Here is a 20,120-nt window from a genome sequence, read left to right on the forward strand (position 1 = left end):
CTCCTATCAGCTTGTTCCAATTGTTGAAACAGAAGCTTCATTCATCTTTTATATCATTCTTTCCTCACTGAATTACCAAAGACTATGGGTAAGCACTTGACATTCAGAGCCAAATGTTATTTGTATGTTAGCATGTGAAATTCCATGGTAACATGACACATCTTTCTTGTGTGAATTACAGTAGTGTCAATGCTAATATGCCTGTATAAGTAAGATCAATAAACATACAACACCTGTGAAGTTGCCATGGTTCTTGGAAAGCTCCTCTCAGAAATTGAAATTTTTAAAAATTTATTTCTGTTCCTAGATCTGTGCATATGTTTTCAACTTTAGTCCCATGTAAGGTGCTCCCTTTGTCAAAGGCTACAAATATCGAATACTCCAACTTCATCTTTGCTGGAATATCATAACTGGCACCAAGAATTAAGAAATACTAGCATAAGACTTGCCTTGACCAAAGTAATTTGGTTAAGTAATTCTGACCTCATCAGAAAAAAAATAAAATTCAACTTTAAAAAGTTCTAAAAGTCAACTCAGAGGCTTTTGTTTTGTGCATCTCTCTTCTTGCTGAAAATTATGATCAGTCATATACTACCCAATACTGTTAAGGGGGTTCAGACAACCACATGGCCTCAAATAGCAGACTTAATTTTTGAACTACCCCTTTTAAGCTTTGTGTAATTTTGTGGATATTTAGTTTAGATTATGTGTTTGTCTCAGACCCACCAACAAACCCCAAAGAACCAAATCTTCAGTTTTCAAGTGATTCATGAAGATTTTAATTTTAGAATGTAGCATTTAATTCTGTGATGTGAAGGATGGGTTGTTCTGTAAATATTTAATCTGGGGATTGAAAAGGGTTGAGGAAATCTTTTGCTTTTGATGTTATGTTTGCTTTACTACCATAGGAGATAACAGTGTCGAGAAAAGCAAATAACTGAAAAATCCTTGGAAAGGGCTTAGCAAAACCAGGTACTGAAATAAAAAGTTTGGCAGCAAGGAAAGACTGTAAGTACAAGGTAGCACGGAGCAAAAGAGAGAAGCAGATTGGGATGAGAGGTGGAGCTGAGCTGGACACTTTTGAAGAAGGCTGGAGGTGGCTGGGGAATTAAAATGTGTAAGTTATTTGCATCACCAGGTATCAAAAAATGGAATCTCTTATTGAGCACCCTATCAAATAGCTTTTACCCCCATTATGCCGATAAGACTCAATGACTTCCAAATTTGAAAGAAAACAAAAATCCATGATATTGATAAGGAGAGAAACTGTATGTTCTGTCTCCTACATTTATACATTTGCATATATTTCCATTACCTGCCCTGCACAGATATTCCAGGTTTCATTTGTAATTTCTAAGGCTAAACACAAGCTGTGGTTAAAGATCCTGAATTTTATTGGTAAGTTATGGAAAAAAAGGTGAGATATTTCAGATATTAGATTTTCATTTTCTGTATCACAGAAAGGCAAGCCATATAAATGTCATTTCAACCTAGAAGTATATAAGAAGTAAATATTATAAAATCTGCATATGACATTCACTGACACTCAGATGAGACTTTCAGAGCTTAATAAATGTCACTGTATCTGAACTCAGCAAATTGCTGACTTTTCTTCTGTGCGCTTGATTAGAGGAATGTACTGTTTGCTTCGCATGAGGTGGCTTGAAAAGAACAGTTTAGGTATTGATGAGGAAAGAAATTCAGTTGTAACTGGGTGTGTGAAAAGAGGTATGTGAGTTGTACAAAAAGATCTCAAGAGGTCCCTTCTATGTTCAACTTCTTTGTGATTCTGTAGCACCAAAGCCTTCTAAAAAACTTCTCCATGTATATATGTCTAAAAAGATGTATATATGCATAGAATACCTGCCTGCTGCTTAGTCATTTGGTTATAAACAGATTCAAAACTAGCACTTTCTCATTTTTAAATTAATAGCTTATTTTTTCAACATTTGTGGGAGAGGAGGTCTAAGCATTGGTTCAGTAGGACAGTTTTCTCATGTATATGTGTATCAGTCCTCCACCACGAATAAAGGTGTATATTGCATTTGATGTTCTGATTTAATTTGTCAGCACAATTGACTTTTTTACCTTCCTTTTATTTCATAGTGTCTTCCCAACAGAATTGTGTATTGTGGACAGTACCTGCAACCTACTGAGTCATTATATTTGCACACAGGATTCATAAAACTATTTCATGGTTAATTTTCTCCCTGGTTCTCCTTCATTGATAGAATTATTTCAGCGCTGATTTGTGACAGATTGTTTCACCCATTATTAAAGATTGACAGGAGGAATGATCCTCTCTATCCAGCCAAGTTTATCCCTTTTATTTTATTAGTAAAACATTCCACAATTCATATAATCTGTCCATAAACGAGAGTGTGAGAATTCTGTGGTTTTCTTATTACTGAGTTACTGTAAGTTTCAGGACTTGAAATCTTTGTTCTATTTTTATACTGTAGACATCCAGAAAGGATTGAGTGATCGTGCTGTGAGGTCAAAGGCCTCAAATGGACTGCTTAATTGGGAGATCAATGATCATAGCATGTTTAACTAAAGAGATTTTCTTATTGTAATGACAGAATGTAGAGAGAGAAGTTGGGCATTTTTAATAATCAATATGAACTTTGCACCATGACATAAAACTGAAACCATTATTTTCTTCCTGTTTAATCTGAAATGCACCAGTCATTGTGTTGCAGAGTTCTACTGTACACTCTTTTGTCGGTCTGATATTTGTACTTTTTCTTCTTTAATTGATTGTTGGCTTTATCACTTAGAGAAGAACTGAAACCTTGTCCATTTTTCCACCCTTTTTTGGTACATGGAGTATTATTAATAAGGAAATTATTGCATATTATTCTCAGTGTATGTAATTTACAATAAATTATCATTTAAAGTTACATTTTAGAATCCCAAATACTAATCAAAGATAAAATCTGTAATGAAAATGAAAATTAAAATTTTATGCAGTGTGGAATGGGGCAAATGATTACCACAGACTTCTCAGAAAAATCTCTTTCAAATGTCTGTCCACAGATTAAGGATTCACTCTTTCCTGCAATTTACATTCTTAAGCCTATAAATGTTTTATGACCTCCCTCTATGAGCACTTGCAGGCACTCACAGCCAGAAGGAGGTAATGCAAAATTGATCTATGTAATAAAACTGCTGAGCCAAGCAGACATCTCAGAATTACAGTGATTGTGCTTTGGTGATTCAGCTGACCTTCATGGAAATATCATTAGCTAAAAGTTTATCAGTTAAAAGTGAATTTCCAACACACTGTTATAACTTTTGTGGTTTCCAGTACCTTGCAGGTGAGGTGTCAAGTCTGGGATATTATTGAGAAACTTTTTTCAAAATGTTGTTTTCCAGATTCAACACCATCACCAAGCAGTAGGATAGATATAATGTCATGGTGACATTTTAAATTTTTGTAAACTCTTTCCATTCCAGGTACCACATTAGCATTAATGAGATAGAGATATATAGCAGCTAAAAACTAATCTAACAAGGTTGAACCTGATTATGTTGATTTTGAACATTACCTCATTTATTTAATTACAAAATGAACTAGATTAGTCCTACAACAGATCTTATTTAAGAACTCAAAATAAAATTTCTGGAGTTAGGACTAGTAAACCTGTGATTGTTCATGCATCTAATTTTCTATCTTCTAAGTGTCCAATGCTAATGAACTTATAAGACAAATTGCACTTGATGGCCTGTATGATTTTTCTAAACAGTTTCCAATTACTAATACTAAATACAATATTCACACATACAAAGTATGTGTTTGTAGGTAGAAAATTACATATCCATGCCTAGAGTGCTATGTATAATATTTTTGCACAGCTTTTAGAAGTAAGTTATCCAAAAAAACCCCAAACCTGTAATGCAAAATTAGTTTATTACAAGCATGGACTTTATTTTTTGAGTGCAATAGCAATTTTTTTCACTGAGAACTTAAATTCTATGGCCTACATTTAAGAGTCTAAATTCATGTTTTAGGTGGTTTTTTTTGGTGATTTTTTTTTTTTTTTGTGTGTGTGGTTTTTGGTTTTTTTTTTTGCTTTTTTTTTTTTTTTGAGTTTGATCAACTGTGTGCAGATGAAAAGTAATAAAAAAAAGAGTGGGCTTTGTGCAGCATTTTTGTGCTCTCTTATGAATCTTCTTTCAGTCACATAAATCTGGATGTGGAAGAATTAGTCTCCTGGGTGGAATGCTGACAAAGCCATAGGCAGCAGAAAAATTCTTAGACATGGAAGGTTTACGGTCTTGTTAACCATGAAGATTTTACTGCAGTGGTAAATCAGAATTTTATGAAAAGGTTAACTTCATTGTGGCTAAAATTCTAATTTTACAATCCCTGAAAGGCAGAATTATCAATTAAATTCTGAACTTAATTTTTGGAGAATAGAATCTTTGTGACAAGCAGTCCTAAAAAGTTATCTTGTTTATTTTTGTAGAAGCAAGAGGAACCTACTTTTGAAAGAAGTGTTGGGGGACATTGAGCAAATGTGACAACTCTGTATATTATTCAGTTTCCAGGGAAGCTTTTGTTGAGTAGGGACTGGATTCAGAGGTCATAGTTCTCAACTGCTCAAAATTGCCAACCTTGTTTTTATTATTTTGTTGATCACCTCTTTGTCCTTTCCCCTGACTCTGTAGAGCACTCATTGGACCAAAATGAAATGCTTTGAATTAAATCAGAATCACACAAAAAAGTCAGGTCAGTGGATGAATTAGAAAATTCTTAAGTAGTGGCAAACATGTATGTTAGGACATAGGGACAAGACAGAGAGTTAAAAAGGATGTACAAGGTGGTAATATCATATCAGAAGGCAGCAACAAATGGGTCAGTTTTCATGTTTGCTCTGGTGCTTGTTCATGTTACCTGCTGTAATAATGTATGTTACTAAACTGTAGATCCGAGAATGTTGCCTTTTTTTTTTCCTTACAGTTCATGATACTTGTGTATATTAAATGGGTTGAAGAGTTTATTTTTGTAGGGCACTGAAAATTTACTGGGAAGATGAGAAGTATGTGTAGACAAAAGCTAAAAAAAGAGCTCCTTGGCGGCTTTGTGTGGAAAAAAACCCCAAATAAATGCATAATGTTCAAAAATCTTCTACATAACATATGTGAGCTTTGAAAATGTCACTTGAGTCCCACTATATTCTGCAGACAATCACACATATATATTACATTGTCCAATCAGCTGCTATTTCTGTTATTAATCTATTTTCAGGAAGTACCTCGGACTATATTAAGCCCCTAAGAAACTGATCTATCTGCAAAGTCTGTTTTTCCTGCTTCTGATTTTTTCTTCACAAATAAATGAAGGTTTTCTTCAGGAGAAAATCTTACAGTGGGAGTTGACTGTGTTATACAAGAATATTTTGTTCATATACATAATTACTGATGAAGGTTTTTAATTAAGATAAAAAATTTTTGAGGAATGAAGTTTCAGAGCTCAGTATAAGTATGTGTTTTTACATCTTGGTACACATAGCACAGAGAAAAAACCTTGGAATATTTGTACTCAAGTTTTGCTCACTTCCTTATAGTTTTCTCGTTATCCCTGGAAAGTATAGAAACTTAGACTTCAAGTAAGCTCAGATTTACTGCAGTTTCCAAACCTTTACAGACCTAAGTGTATATTTAAATTATTGCTATTTGTCCTAAGCGCTGTCTCCTTTGAGAAGAAACAATGTATAATTCCTGATCTTTGACTACTATGACCTGAAGGAGACAGTGTATGTGATATATATATCTCATGTCAGGGAAGAAGGCTATTGGTATAAGTAGTCAAACATCAAAGTTGGGGCTCATGAGTGAGGTTTTATTCTTATACATTTTTTGCATATTGGTGCTCCTGTTCAGACTTCAAGTAGTATGTCAATAGGCATAACTTTTGAAGACTACCTGGTAGTAGAAAGTACCCATACATGCTCAAAGACAATGTAAAGAATGTTGCAGATTTTAGGTTAAGATTCAATACCAAACTGCACGACATTAATTCATAAGGTGGTAAATTAAATAGAGTTTTCAATCAAAGCAAACCCTCTGCATTACTCCTTTGTGACAATAACATAATTTTATTTGTCACCAATGATGCACTTAAGACAAGAAGAAGAATCTTAGGTAAATTTAGCACTTAATTTCAAGGTCTCTTTTTCCTGTTAATGCTGCTTTTATGAGATAAGAGTGCATTTTTTCCTGTGTGCATTATATAATAAAAAAATTTCAGCAGATAAGAAATCATTTTACATGTAAGTATTATTTTGCAGAAAACAAAATGCTGGTACTGTTTTGATTTTTATGTGCTTTGATGGCTTTTTAATATAAAAGAACTAGCATGTAAGCTTTATAAATGGAAATTTTAAAAATGTCATCCAAGAAAATCTCAGCCTTATGAAGAATTATGGATTGAGAACTGAATATATTAATAGTTTTATATTATTATTTAAGAAAAATAAAAGACTATTTCTTTGTTTTTTATAAGCGCTGAATCAGGAGAAAAAGTAAGGAATAGAATTGAATGGATTATTTAAGGTATTTAAGAAAAACAACAGGTCTAGTTTCAGTTTCAAAAACTACAGAAGACAAAAGAACCTGTAGCTGTGCTATTTCCAAGGATTTTGACAAAAATCAAGCATTATTTAGTATTCAATTTGTTTAGGTTTAATCTAGCTTGTATACTCCTCATTACTTTTTGTTTAGAGAAGTCTCTATACTTAAAATTAAAGACATTTTTATTTTTAAGTGTAGAATTTTTTTTTCCTATAAGGCTTCCCCCAGTGCCCCGTTTCCATGAATTTTAGAGAAGGCAAGTAATTCAGGATGTACTGAAAAAATTTCCTGAAACTCAAGTTCTCAAGCTTTATTGCTTGCTTAGCTGGACTGAAGTGAAACAAAGTCCATCAGATTGGATCTGTAAGTTTCTCCTTTCCTGTTACAACTCTTATAATGCAAAAAAGATAATTTCTATTAGAATTGTAGATACTGATTCTAAATTTCCTTCATATCTTTTCACCATACTCTTAAATGAATTAAATTTTTGTGTTTTTTTTCTATTAATTTCAGTCTTTTTCCCCATCAGTAATATATTTTATAAAGGTACACAATGAAAAAAAATCTACTAAGATTCCTGATTTCCAATACTGAACTCATACATCAGTGTATCCTTTATGTGAGGATCAATAGTTTTTAACATCAAGCTAAAAGCATGATTAAGATGCCTTTTACAGAAAGACTTACAAGTGAGATGCAGGGATACAAATCCCTTCAGTATGCAATACAAGCAATAACAAAACAGAAAGGTAATTCTCCATGCTCAGTCAAATTTTATCATTTATGCCATGGATTCAAAATTCTTTAGCATTTCATGGTGGCTGTAGAAAGTCTTTTCTCTTTTCTAAGTGAAAACACTTGAAACCAGTATGAAGTACACGTACATTCTGCAGAGGTCTCTGAAGGCAGCTCCTCAGAACACCTTGAGATATGACATTTACTTTTTCTACTAACTATTTGAAGTTTTGATCTCTGAATTAAACACTGATTAGGTACATAAAGCCAGTGTGAGAACACTTTTTTTTTGGTTCAAGCTAAGTTACATTTATTTTTGGTCTAAACCAAATAATTAATTTTATTTCATAAATGTCCAAATGTAGATCCTTCCCAATACAGTAAAGGTGATGTTAGGGATTCAATTTATTTGCCTGTGTGTAGACCAGAAAACCAGAGTATTTTTAAAATAAAGAAAAAAGCCTGTCTATTCTTTAAAGAAAGAAAGAAAAAAAAAACCCTACAACCTTATTCTTAAAATAAGCTGTGTAAATTGGTTTAGAAAAAAAACTTTGTAAACAAATATCTCAATATTTTATTTTCTGAAACCATCTGAAGATTTAGACTCCCCACAGGACTTTCCTTTCTGCCTACAGCTTAAAAGTTCTGGTGCAATTTTGTTTAAAAATTCTGGGTCCCCATGTCATCTAACATGCTTATAAAAGGCTAATCTAATACAGTTTTCTACACAGATGTTTAAAATTAAGTGTTATGAAAAGAGTGTCATGAGTTATAAAGGAAAGAAAATAGTAAATTATTTTAAGGATGAAATCTTAGAGCTTTAATATACCAGTTTTGAAAATACTGATCAAGTTGATCTTTAAAAAATTTTGTAGATAAGCTTTGCTGTGTAGAATGTGCTTGCCATCTTATAAAAGTGACATGTGAAGGGCCACTGTGTAATCACTGTGGAGAGGTGCAAGAAATAATTTTAAGCCTATTTAGCATTCTATTAAATAACTTCCTGATTTGGTATTTTGCTCTTGATGGCTCCTTTATGTCAGGCTGTTAATTTTCTTGAATTCTTTGAACTTTAAAACACACCACTAACAGAGTACAGAGGATTTAGAAATTCTGCAGTAAGTCCTTGAAAGATTGACAAGAGAACTTCTAATTTTTCCTTATGACTGAAATATGCAGATTTTTAATTATTTTTGTGTACTTGCTAATGGTGCAACTGCTATAGAACAGTTAAAGGATGACCAGCTGTTTGAGTGTGTGTGTTTGTGTGTAACTATTAGTGCTTCTTTATGAAGGACAAAGCAGTACACTCTGTAAATGACATTTCTTCCCCTGCACATATTTTTAAATTAGATACTGTAACCACATTTAGCTGGGAAAATCTATAGATGTCTGGGGCAGGGTGGCTAGCAGCATGACAGGTAACAAGAGTCAGAAACACTAAAATTTGAGCTGGACTGTAACACTTAGCAAACTTAGGAAAGAAGTTCCATGGAAGGCCAAAACAATGTTCTTAGACAGCATAATTCATACCTTCATAGTGCTCTGAGGAGGTCCCTTGCAAAACCAGGATAAAGTAATTCTTCCCCATAGAGGCAGCCACAGCCTCATAGACTGCCCTTCACTCTTCTGTCTGTGATGAGTATTTTTTTAGAGGTGATATGAAGAAATGAATGAGAAACCGTTCCCCATTTTAAATCCCATGCCCAAACTCTGTCTGTAGTTACATTTATATTGAGATGAAATAACTTCATTGACTCTTGTTAATGACATTTGTTAAAAACATATGTTACATATGTTGAAAAGATATATGTCTGTGCATTTGTTTTTTTTGTTGTATTTGGGGGTGTATTGCATAAGTATATACTTTTTATATGTGAATTATATGGCTCCTTTTAAAAGAATTTATCATGACTATTGCTATTTTAATGAGCTACTGAAAGAGTACATATCAGCCATTCTTTATAGAATGATTACTTACTCAGCACTGAGCTATTTGAATTTGAACCAAGAGCAGAAGTCATACCCTTGTGTAATTATGGCTGTTTGATTGATGATCATGGCATTTTTTAGAATGTAGAAGATGGACAAAAAATACTTCAAAGATTTGCCCTTTACAAAATTAAAGAATTAAAAATTAATCTGACTGAGAATCACATAACTGCAGTGAGGAATTTTGAGTTATCATTTCACCTAGTAAAGGGCAGTAGTTCTCCCTGACCTATTCCCCTCCCATACTGAGAAACTAGATTGAATATTTTGATAATGCCTTGAGATGAAAAGCTAAATCTTGCCAAGAATGTCCAAACATAGATATTTGGGTAATAGGCTCAAAGCCTGGACAACTCTTGGAGAAAAAGGAATTAATATTTATATAAGTAATAAAAATGGAATTGCCTCTCAGTAAAAATGTCTATATTTTTAAAGGAAGTGTACACGTGAACAGTCAGCCATGTTTTATACAGTAGCATTTTTTCAATTTTCTAGGATGCTTCTGACATCAAGCATGGCCTTAGCTGAGGACCACCATCTCAGGATCAGACTCAGGACTTAGCACTCATTTCTGAGATCATTCTTTGCTACATGTTTTAAATATTTCAGGTCCTTTTTCTCCTTTTCAATTATGTCTACAGCAGTCATTTTATATACAAATTTCCAATTTCTCTGGAAGAGAAAGAGAAAACAATGTGGTTTCATCAGATGAATTGCTCATATTCACCCTGACAGACTAGAGAGTTCTGGGGTCACGGAGTTGTTCTTTCTGAAACAGTGAATGCAGAAACTTAATTTTTCTCTCCTGGTTTCTCTTTGCCTTTCTCATTAATTTCTTGAAGAGAATTCTTACAAATTAGTTTGCGCTTTTATCTAAGGAAACTGCTGAGTAATGTGAACGAGACAAAGAAGACAAAAAAACCCAAGAAACCAGTGTAATAGTATTTCTTTCTCCCATGACTCAGAAAGCAGAAGGTACATTCTTACTTGGACATACATAGATCTGTTCTGTATTGGTGCAGATGGTAAAGGTAAAGTGTTATGAGTAATAATCCCTAGAAGAAGGCTATTTTCTTTAATATAAGGCAGCATTATTTTCTGAGAACATGAAGGCCTTAATTATTCCTTGAGCCATACCTGTATATATTGCTAACTATACACTATACTTAGAAAATGTCTTCCACTCTCAAATTTGTTTCTGTCAGTCCCAGCAGAAGTTTTGATAAAAATTTCAAGAAAATCAACTGAAATACTAGGTTCTACATAATAGCCTTTCATAAAACTCATACTGAAAACTCAAAGTGAAAACTCAATTGCATTTGAGTTAGTATTTTCCAATTATTAAATTTGATTCAGACACCCATTGGTGGTTTTTTTATTGATATTATAGAGGCAAAATGTCTATAAGTAAAAGTTTTATGTGATGCTTCTGTAGAGGCAGAGTTAAATTTCATGGATGCAGTGATTACAGTATGTTATTAGGAGGAACTTAATACCTAAACAATTTAAATTAATTTTCAAAAATTCCATCTGTTTTGATCTTTTATTTTTGAAGGTAAAATAATGGCAACTAATGTAGGAATGTCACTCTAGTTTCAAGGAATAATAATTACATCTTGAGGTTCCAATCAAAATTTATTAATACATTGTTACCCATATTGTTTGCTTTCCCTACAAAATTGCTAAAGGAAAGCTGTTGAATGTCTGAGATTTCTCCTGACAGAGAACCATGGTATGATCTCTTTATAAAGAAAAACTGTCCCATTGAAAACACCTCTTCTGGAGACACATGTTGACAATGGTTTTGGCATTTTTTATTGAGCTGAAATTTTTTATCTGCTATTGATTTACTGTGTAAAAATGTATTACCACTGACAAGATAAAGCAGTCCAGCATGTGAGGTACTTTATGACAGGAAAGACATAGAAATTAATGAGAAAAAATTAATAAAGCTGTCTGATTAAGTTTTCTGAATCTTAGTTCTTTGTTGTAGAATAAAGACAACCACTTCGTGTCACAGAATTTGCTGCATTTTTGACTATTTCTTTATCTTTCAGCTTGGGTGTGACTGCTAAGTAAGAATATAGAGTGGTTCACTCACCTCAGAGTTACATTATTTCATATGCTTATGTTCAGACAGGTAAGATGATCTTAACTGGAATAATTCATTTTTGTTCTGGACTAACTATAGAGTCTTTAATTAAGAATTTTTAAATCCCAGGGGGTGATGGAAATCCAGTATCACTCAAGAACAAATTTTGTGTGAAATGTAGGAAACATTTTCCATCCCTGTTTATATGCTTGCAGATGACCCAGACAGACTTACATCTAAATTTTTATTCAGAAACAATATGTCTTCTTCACCTTCACCTTCTGGCTTTAAGTTTGCCCAGATCAGCAAACACCAGCTGCATAATTCAGAGGTATTAAGATTGCTGGCAGCCTCCATGTATCCTGGCTGCAAATCACAACAAATTTTTTGAAAGAGGAAGAGAGGAATGAAATCTTGCTGATCTTTATATATTTAAGATTTCAGAACCAAATTTGATTATTTTGTTGTCCACTTTGTGTTAAGGAATACATGTAATTCTGAGGTCCTTGATACATCAAGGACCTTGATTTCCAATTATAAATGCTCTTCTTACTGTTTGATATTCTTAGACATGTCAAAATAGACGTGTAAGAAATCTTTCAACAGCTCATATCTGTGTTTCAAATTCACTTATATGGAAGATTGAAAAAAATGTGCAGGGAAGAGGCATATGAGAATAATCCTTGCTGTTATCTCTGCCTCATTGTCACTCTGTTAGACATGTTGCAACACTTGCTTAACTAGTTTGATAAGGTTTCATTAAAGAAAACAAAAAGTGGGTTTTTTTAATATTTTTATTTGCTTCTTTGTTTTCCTTTCATGGTGATAGTAAGTATAGATATTGCTTCTTCATCTGTACTTGTAAACATCCATTTCTGATCATCTGCTAGTACTGGTATATATATAACGATAAGACTGAGGAAAAAGTGGGCTATTGACTCTCGGAAGCATGAAGAACTGCTGAGATTTTCTGGTGCACAGATACTCCTAGATGAAATTAGAACCAAACCTAAGCAAATCTTCACAGAAAGAAGACAGTAATTTTCTTGTGTGTGAGTGGGGAAAATAAAACCCACAAACAGTAAAGCTTTGATTTTTTTTAGTTTCTTTCTTTCTTTTACATAGAAGCAGATTGCACTTTAGTAAAATGCAGCTTAATTTATTCTACTTTGAAAAGTTTGGTGGTAGGAGTCCAAAACTTAATTCATATGCCAGATCCCTGTTGCCTAAAAGACTCTAGAGGTACAACCCTTTTAATATGTTCATTTGAACTATATTTTCTTCATACAGGAGATGTCTATAGAAATCTCTGAGGACACTGGGCAGTGCTTCTTTACAGATTTGTATTCTTTTGTAACTTTGGTTCTGGCATCAGGAAAATAGAAACATCATGAGGTTGAAAGCTTTTGTCAAGTTCAATAGCTACTCAGGGAAAAATTATTTTAGAGACAACAATTTTTTTATCACAACAAAGATTCCATACCACATACCATGCTTGTGCATACCTGTGGATTGCTATATTCATTGTGCAAACTTGTTAAGCACTGGCAAAAGAGAACCTATATATGATTAACTTTTCTTGTAGCATAAAACCTTCAGCCTCCTTACTTAACAGAAACTAGGTGTCTCAAGGAAAAGAAAAAATCCTCTACTTTAGAAATGTCCATCCATAACCCTTTTATTCTGATCCTGCCATATCAGAGCTCTAGGCTGATGCAAAATGGAGAGTACAAAAATGATGTCTTAAAGTCTACTAGGCCAACATGTTTTCCTTTTTCAGAGTGCCAGCAGCATTCTGCAAGCATCTGTGTGTATGTATCTGTGTGCATATGTGAATTTCACTATGGAACATCTTTCCCTCCCTCTACAAATCAAGAGATTTTGTTTTCAGATTTGGGTTTTTTTCAAGTTTGATGTGCAAGAAGCTTTAGGAGCGGATTGGAATCCTATTTTGGCCTTGAGAGTTAAGTCATATCTATACTGGTGTTTCAATCCCTTTTTAGCATCTGATGCCTCTGAGACAGAAAACTTCTAGATAGGTGTCCTGGCAGCTAATGCCACATGATGGATGTACAGCCTTGGTTTGTTGTAGGTTCTCAAGTTCAGAGTGATAGCAAGAAAGGCACAAGAAACATACAGGATGGTACAACTTAAGGAATGTCAGTGTCTCTGCAATCCAAAAAAAACCAAACCAAACCTCCAAACCTATGAGGGTTAGCATGGAGATAGAGTGATAGACACAGACTTAAATTGATGAGGTGCAGATGTAAATTGATAAAGGGGTTTGATGCGCCATAGTATTGAAATGTATCTAAATTCAATATTGTGAAACATTCTTAAAGATCAGATGAATTATACATAAAGTACATGGATTATTTGTCCAAGGCAAACAATGGTGACATTTCTATCTGTCACTTAGTATGACAAGGTTAACATGTTTTATTCAAAAGTTTTAAACAGTAAATTATTTGTATGAATTACCTTCTTCATTGGACTGCTAGGTAAAACAGAAACTAACACAGCTATTCCACCATGTGAAGTCAGATTTTTCATTAAATAAATTAGGAAGAAAATGTGATTTCTAACATCTTTAAAATTCACCTGACATTGTCTTGTCATTTGGAGACCAAAAAACCAAACATTTAAAAACAGTGAAGGAGAAAGAAAAAAAGAAGAACTCTCCTCCCCCAAAAATATTGTACATGAAGCATCAAGGTAAAAAACCAAAATGCCTTGGTAATAGAGACCATGGTTTCATATAACTTAAAAGACCTATCTGCTGGAAGATAAAATAGAAATATGAAGAGAACTTTCTTAATTACAAAAAAGTTAAAAATTAGGGGAAAATTCCTCCTCCCTTGATCATTCCTTGGGACCTAACAAAGTATAATTTAGGGTTCAAATTCAGGAGTCCATTTAATTTTGGAATATTAGTCTTCAGATCATCTTTTCATAATATCACCTGACGAACTGGAAAATAAAATTAACCGTTCAGTGAACGAGAGAACAGAAAAACAGGAATAACTTTCTGCGTGCGTGGTTGTGAAACTCTGCAAAGGATTGGTAAAACTGGAACCAATACCTACTCTGGACAGCAGAAGTGGGTAATGAGTTTTCCATATCCCAGATAAATGCCCAGACTTTTTCACCATTCTGTGCCATTCTATGCACTGAGGTGAAAAATTCTGATATGACAGCTATCAGCTTCATCTCCTTCCAGACTTGCTATCAAGCTATCAGCGTTTCTAACAGGAGTCAAGCAGGACAGGTTGTAGCATGATGGCTACAAGGTGGTTTTGTAATCACAAGCACGATATTTTCTGGCCTCCACAATGCATCTGAAAGATCTTCATTATAACACTTTTAACACCATTTCTGGTTTCTATGTGTTAATAATCACTCAATCCTAAGAGTGCTGGGCATTCCAGATCCTGCTGGATCACTTTACAAGGAGCAGAAGCTGTTCAGCAACAACAGAGATGACAACCTGCTGACAGAATACCTGTGCCTTTATGGCAGTTCAGAGAATAGTAAGAGATGAGCCATATCATGTAATTCAGGATTTACTTGTCTGATATCATCTCTTAGAGTGGCCAGTTCCAGATTTATTAGCAGAAAGACTTTTTTCTTCCTTAACTTCCATTGTGGTTGCTTGTCTTATTGGACATATAAATCCTTATTTGGATTTTTTTTTTTTCACCTCAAAGGCATTTTGTTGAAGAAAATTTTGTATCAGTACTGTGTACTGTGTGAAAACAGTTGTGCTTTTTGCATTTTTATTGTAATTTTTGAATTTTCTATTCTTCACTTGCCTAAAATTTTGAAGTTAATGATCAATTGTATTTATGAATAGGAGTTACATCTGCATTTTGTCAATTTTTAAAATAAATATAATGGCTTACAATATTCACAAGGGAGAATAGTTCAAGACTCAAGTCAATCAAACACTTTTCATAGCAGGTGTCTGTTGTAGATCACTGGCAGTGAATTTTTCACCTTTATCACATTTTTCCCCCTAATTTTATTCACAGATGAACATGTAAAAAGCAAGTAGATACATATATATGGAAGGTGGACTGATAAAATGAGGCTAGGAAATTGTAGTGTAGGAAGGAGCAGACAGGTGGATATGAATGGAAGAGTGAGGGAAGCCCAGTGCCACAGCAGTAGCCCTTTACTTTGACAATGTCAGAAAACACATTTAAAACCACCTACCATCTGACATGTTTCTCTTTAGACTTACTGGCCATAATCAAGTATTGATCTGCCATTCACAGTAGCTGTTAGTCTCAAAAGCATTGTTTTTTTCTTTAAGATAGCTGTGCTACTCAAATATTAATTAAAGTTATATTGACAAATTTATGACATTTAATAGCCTATTAAATTTCTACAACTTGGAACACAAAATTGGTGCAATATAATTTCACAGTTCTCTGCCCCATCTCAAATCTACTGAACTGTCAGGTTTATTGAAGCCTATTTTTTGGTCTCCTAGCTTTCACCATGATATCTAAACATTTAAATTACTTTAACTTGCCTGTGCACCTTACTAATATGAGCAAAATAAAACTAAATGAAGTCTATAAACCAGTACTCATTCAGCCATGTCTATCTCCTGCAAAATTATATTTATATTTATTTCTATTTCTATTTATTTCTATTTCTATTTCTATTTCTATTTCTATTTCTATTTCTATTTCTATTTCTATTTCTATTTCTATTTCTATTTCTATTTCTATTTCTATTTCTATTTCTATTTCTATTTCTATTTCTATTTCTATTTCTATTTATTTCTATTTCTATTTCTATTTATTTGTCTCCAATTCTGAAAATGTTTCTGTGCTTGCTGTTCTAGCTTCAGCTGTATAGTAGATGAGAAGTGAATAACATCCTACAGAATCAGAGAATCACAGAATCACAGAATCACAGAATCAATTAGGTTGGAAAAGACCTCAAATCCAGATTATGACTGAACACCTGCACCTCAATAAGTCTGGGGCACTCAGTGCCACACCCGGTACTTCCTTAAACACTTCCAGGGACAGGAAGATTTTAAGGCTTACTCTCTGTTTGGAGTTACACAGAAAGAGTGGCTATGGATTAGACCTACTGCTACTACTAATAATTATTATGCTCATGGAAAATAACTACCCTCAGCATTTGTAAATAAACCTGTTCTGTTTATTCATTAGTAATAATGCAAAAGGAAAAGAAAAAGAGGAAAAAGAAAAAGAAAAAGAGGAAAAAGAAAAAGAAAAAGAAAAAGAAAAAGAAAAAGAAAAAGAAAAAGAAAAAGAAAAAGAAAAAGAAAAAGAAAAAGAAAAAGAAAAAGAAAAAGAAAAAGAAAAAGGAGAAAAATAGAAAAGAGAAAGAAAAACAGCTTGCACCCCCTCACCTCCTTGCTTCTCTATCTTTCCACTGGTACTTTCATTCTCTCTCTGAATTTCTGCACAACTCCTGCGAACCAGAGGAAGTGACACTATGTATGCTGTGGGCATTTTCAGCATGTAGAAGAGTTCAGAGAGAGGACCTGCAAATCTATCTGAATGCCTGCACCGTCCTCCAGAGTAGTCAGCTACTAGTTCATGCCATGATGTTACACAGATTGCAGATCATATAATGATCTAAGACTTAATTTAATCTATGAAGTGATTAAACTTATACACTGGCATCTAAGAGTAAAAGCCAAATTAGTGCTTCCAAAAAGATCTTCTTACCTAACATGTAGGATTAATATATATTAAAAATTACTTGGTTCTGTGTTTTTAGTATGTGTATTGACTTGAATCCTCTTTGATAAATAAAATGCTAGAAAATTAGCAAGTGAAAGAACAAGCAATATGTCTCTGCTGATCCTTTTTCCTGGTTTAGACTTTTTGGCGGGAGAGGAAAAAAAACTTCAAAATTCTGTTGTTAGGCAGTAGTTGATACATGTATTCTATATTGTACATAACCTGTATTGTAGATTGTTAATATGGAATTTTATGTTCAGAATAGCAGATGCTATCCTCTTCCCCATCTCATTCAGTACAGTACCAAGAAGCTTTAACTGGTCAGTGATTGGGAAATATTGGTCTCCAAGTCCACAGTAGGATCATCAGTATGTACTCTTTCCGTATAAGGACTAGCTCAGGTAATTAGCATTATCCATTCTTCCAAAAGTAAAATTGAATTAAAAACATCATCAACATTCTCAATATTTTTTTTCTTTTCCTGTCTTTCTCGTATTCATCAGAGACAAGACAGTGTGGCATTTTTAGTTTAAATGTCAATTTTATGACTCTACTCCATCAGTTTCAGTGTTCATAAAACAGATTTTCAGTATTAAGGATATGAAATAACTATTAATTAGGTTCCTCTTAATTTAAGTGAAGCATAAAGATTAGTATCTATCCACCTATGATAGTTTTCACTAGTGTACATTAAGTGTCTCTCTGTGTTCTCAATTTCTAAAATTTTTCTTTACATATATTTATAGCCATTCTCCAAGGAAATCAGATTCTTGCCTAGTCAACCATTAATTTTATGACATGCAGAAATTATCCAAAGATGTAATAATGCAGTCTATCACTACATTTTGATAGTGCCACTTTTACCAATCAGACTCTGTTGAAGCCAATTGGGAGTTTTCTCTATCAAATACAAAATAAAATGCCTTCATGACTTTTCTGAGAAAGCTTAATATAGAAAGTCATCTCACTTGGAAAAAAGGGCTTGAGTCAGATAAGAGAATAGTGTTTTCCAGAACAATAAAGCTAATATACCTTTAGACAAAGTCAAATAATTGAAAAAATTGTGTGTTGTCTTTGTGAGGGATTTTTCATTGGTTGTACTGTGGTGTGGAAGAACCATGAAGGAAAGTGACATGTGGGAGGAGCTGAGGACTCTAGAGACTTCTCACAGCCTCTGGTGGTATCTGCCTGAAAAATCTCTTTAATCCATCGGCCGTTAATAAAACCACCACCTAAGCTGTGTCTTCAATCTGCCTGAGCTATTATTAGCTGAGATCACAGGAGAAATGTTTTCCAAGCAGGTTTGCACTAGGACTTCTGGTTCCTTGCTGAACCTCATTTGCAGGTAACTATACTTAATACACATCATAGCCTCTGAGACTGGGGGGAAATGTGATAGTATACAGGATTCTGGAGAATGAGTGCATATTCTAAGAAACTGAAAGTTTAGCATTGATAGTACTAAGTAGAAAAATAAGAAAAAAATTAACAGAAATATCTCTGTTGGTTTGTCAGGACTTAGTGAAAATTAAGTTTTAGTACTCAGCTGTGCTCAGACTTGTGGATCTTTATACAGGGCTTTATGTGTATATCATTCAATAGGGCTATGAAATGCTTATGTTGAGGCAATTATTTGAATTTTGTATACATTGGTCATACCAACAGCATTGAAATATCAGTATCAGAATCAGTGTTGTGCTCTGAATCGGATCAAATTGCAAAGCTGTCCTCACTTTGCAGCCTTAAGGAATGTACAAAGAACTTATCTAGAAAGACTACAGGCTGCAGAAGAAAGTGTCAAAGCTGAAAACATGGATCTAATGAACTTGGTGGATATTTATGCATATATAACATGCATATGCAATTAGCATATAGAGGTATTGATATAAACCACAACATTGCTGATGATTCCAAATGCCATTTGCCTTTCCACCAGACAATTTAGAGCTGCAGAAGATACAAAAGGGAATGGGAAAATAGCCCATGGAGCAAAGGTATTAAATACCAATATTTTGCTACAGCATCTCTATTTTTTTAATTTTGCAAGCATTTTGGAGGATGCTATAAGGGTAACAGAGATCAAAAAAAGAGAAATAGGAAACATGATGGAAAGAAAGCAGCATATTCACATGAGAAAGCACATCTTCAGCAGGAAGATGCAGGAATGATCTGTCCATCTGCAAAGATAAATGACTTGAAAAATCTTCCGTACTAGGTGGAAACAAGAAAATGAAGGAATATGAGGTACTGTGATTACTTTTCTTTCCTTTTTTCAACTTCAGAAACATTTTAGGCTGAGTGTTCTACTAGCAAGCCCTATTCCTCAGGAAAGTCTTTTTCTTAGATGCAAACCCTTCAGTCTTTACTTTGTGTAGAAATTATCTATGAAGAAAGTTAGGGAAAATAATGAAATGCCTCTGAGAATGTTTTGTCTTTGGATTTTCATCTCAGCTATGAAAAGGCAAAAAATTTGCAAGATTCTTTAAAAGGTCTAAAAAAACATTAGAACTTTAAATCATTTGTATTCATCTGAATCTCCTTGTGGGCCACCAAACTCAGGTCATTATTCACTTCACCTTCTGGTTATTAAGAGCACAATTTAGGAGTTCTGATTTAAGAGGAACCAAAGAATTAATCTCTTTATTTTACTATGCCTAAGCTGTTTGTATCTAGTTATGGCATTATGATAGTCCCTATGATGTTATTTCAACAAATACATGGACATATATGGCAGTACCTTTTATTCTGAAGACTTGAGAACTAAAGAAAAAAGCAAATGCTTTGCACAGTACTTATATACAGACACTCTCTGGAGAAGAAAATTCATGACCTGATGTTTTAAAAGCCTACATAAATTATGCTCTTCTTCAGCCACATGGGTACTTTAAATGGTTGAAAAAAAATCTAGGGAATATAACATCAATTTTCTGTACACATATGGGAAAATTTATTTAAATTATATGCTGTGTGCACTCTGCTCAGTTCAGAAA

The 20,120-nt window shown here is 33.7% G+C and overlaps 1 long non-coding RNA gene across 1 annotated transcript in view; it reads left to right on the plus strand.

The window, feature by feature from the left end:
- Positions 1–16,610, plus strand: part of LOC135290237 (uncharacterized) — a 31,223-nt gene extending 14,613 nt beyond the window's left edge. The window contains exons 2-3 of the long non-coding RNA XR_010352974.1: positions 11,364–11,446; positions 16,254–16,610. This is a non-coding gene — a long non-coding RNA (uncharacterized LOC135290237). The remainder of the gene's footprint in view (positions 1–11,363; positions 11,447–16,253) is intronic.
- The last annotated feature ends 3,510 nt before the right edge of the window (positions 16,611–20,120 follow it).

This window comes from Passer domesticus, chromosome Z (genome assembly GCF_036417665.1).
Source record: "Passer domesticus isolate bPasDom1 chromosome Z, bPasDom1.hap1, whole genome shotgun sequence".
Lineage (NCBI taxonomy): Eukaryota > Metazoa > Chordata > Aves > Passeriformes > Passeridae > Passer > Passer domesticus.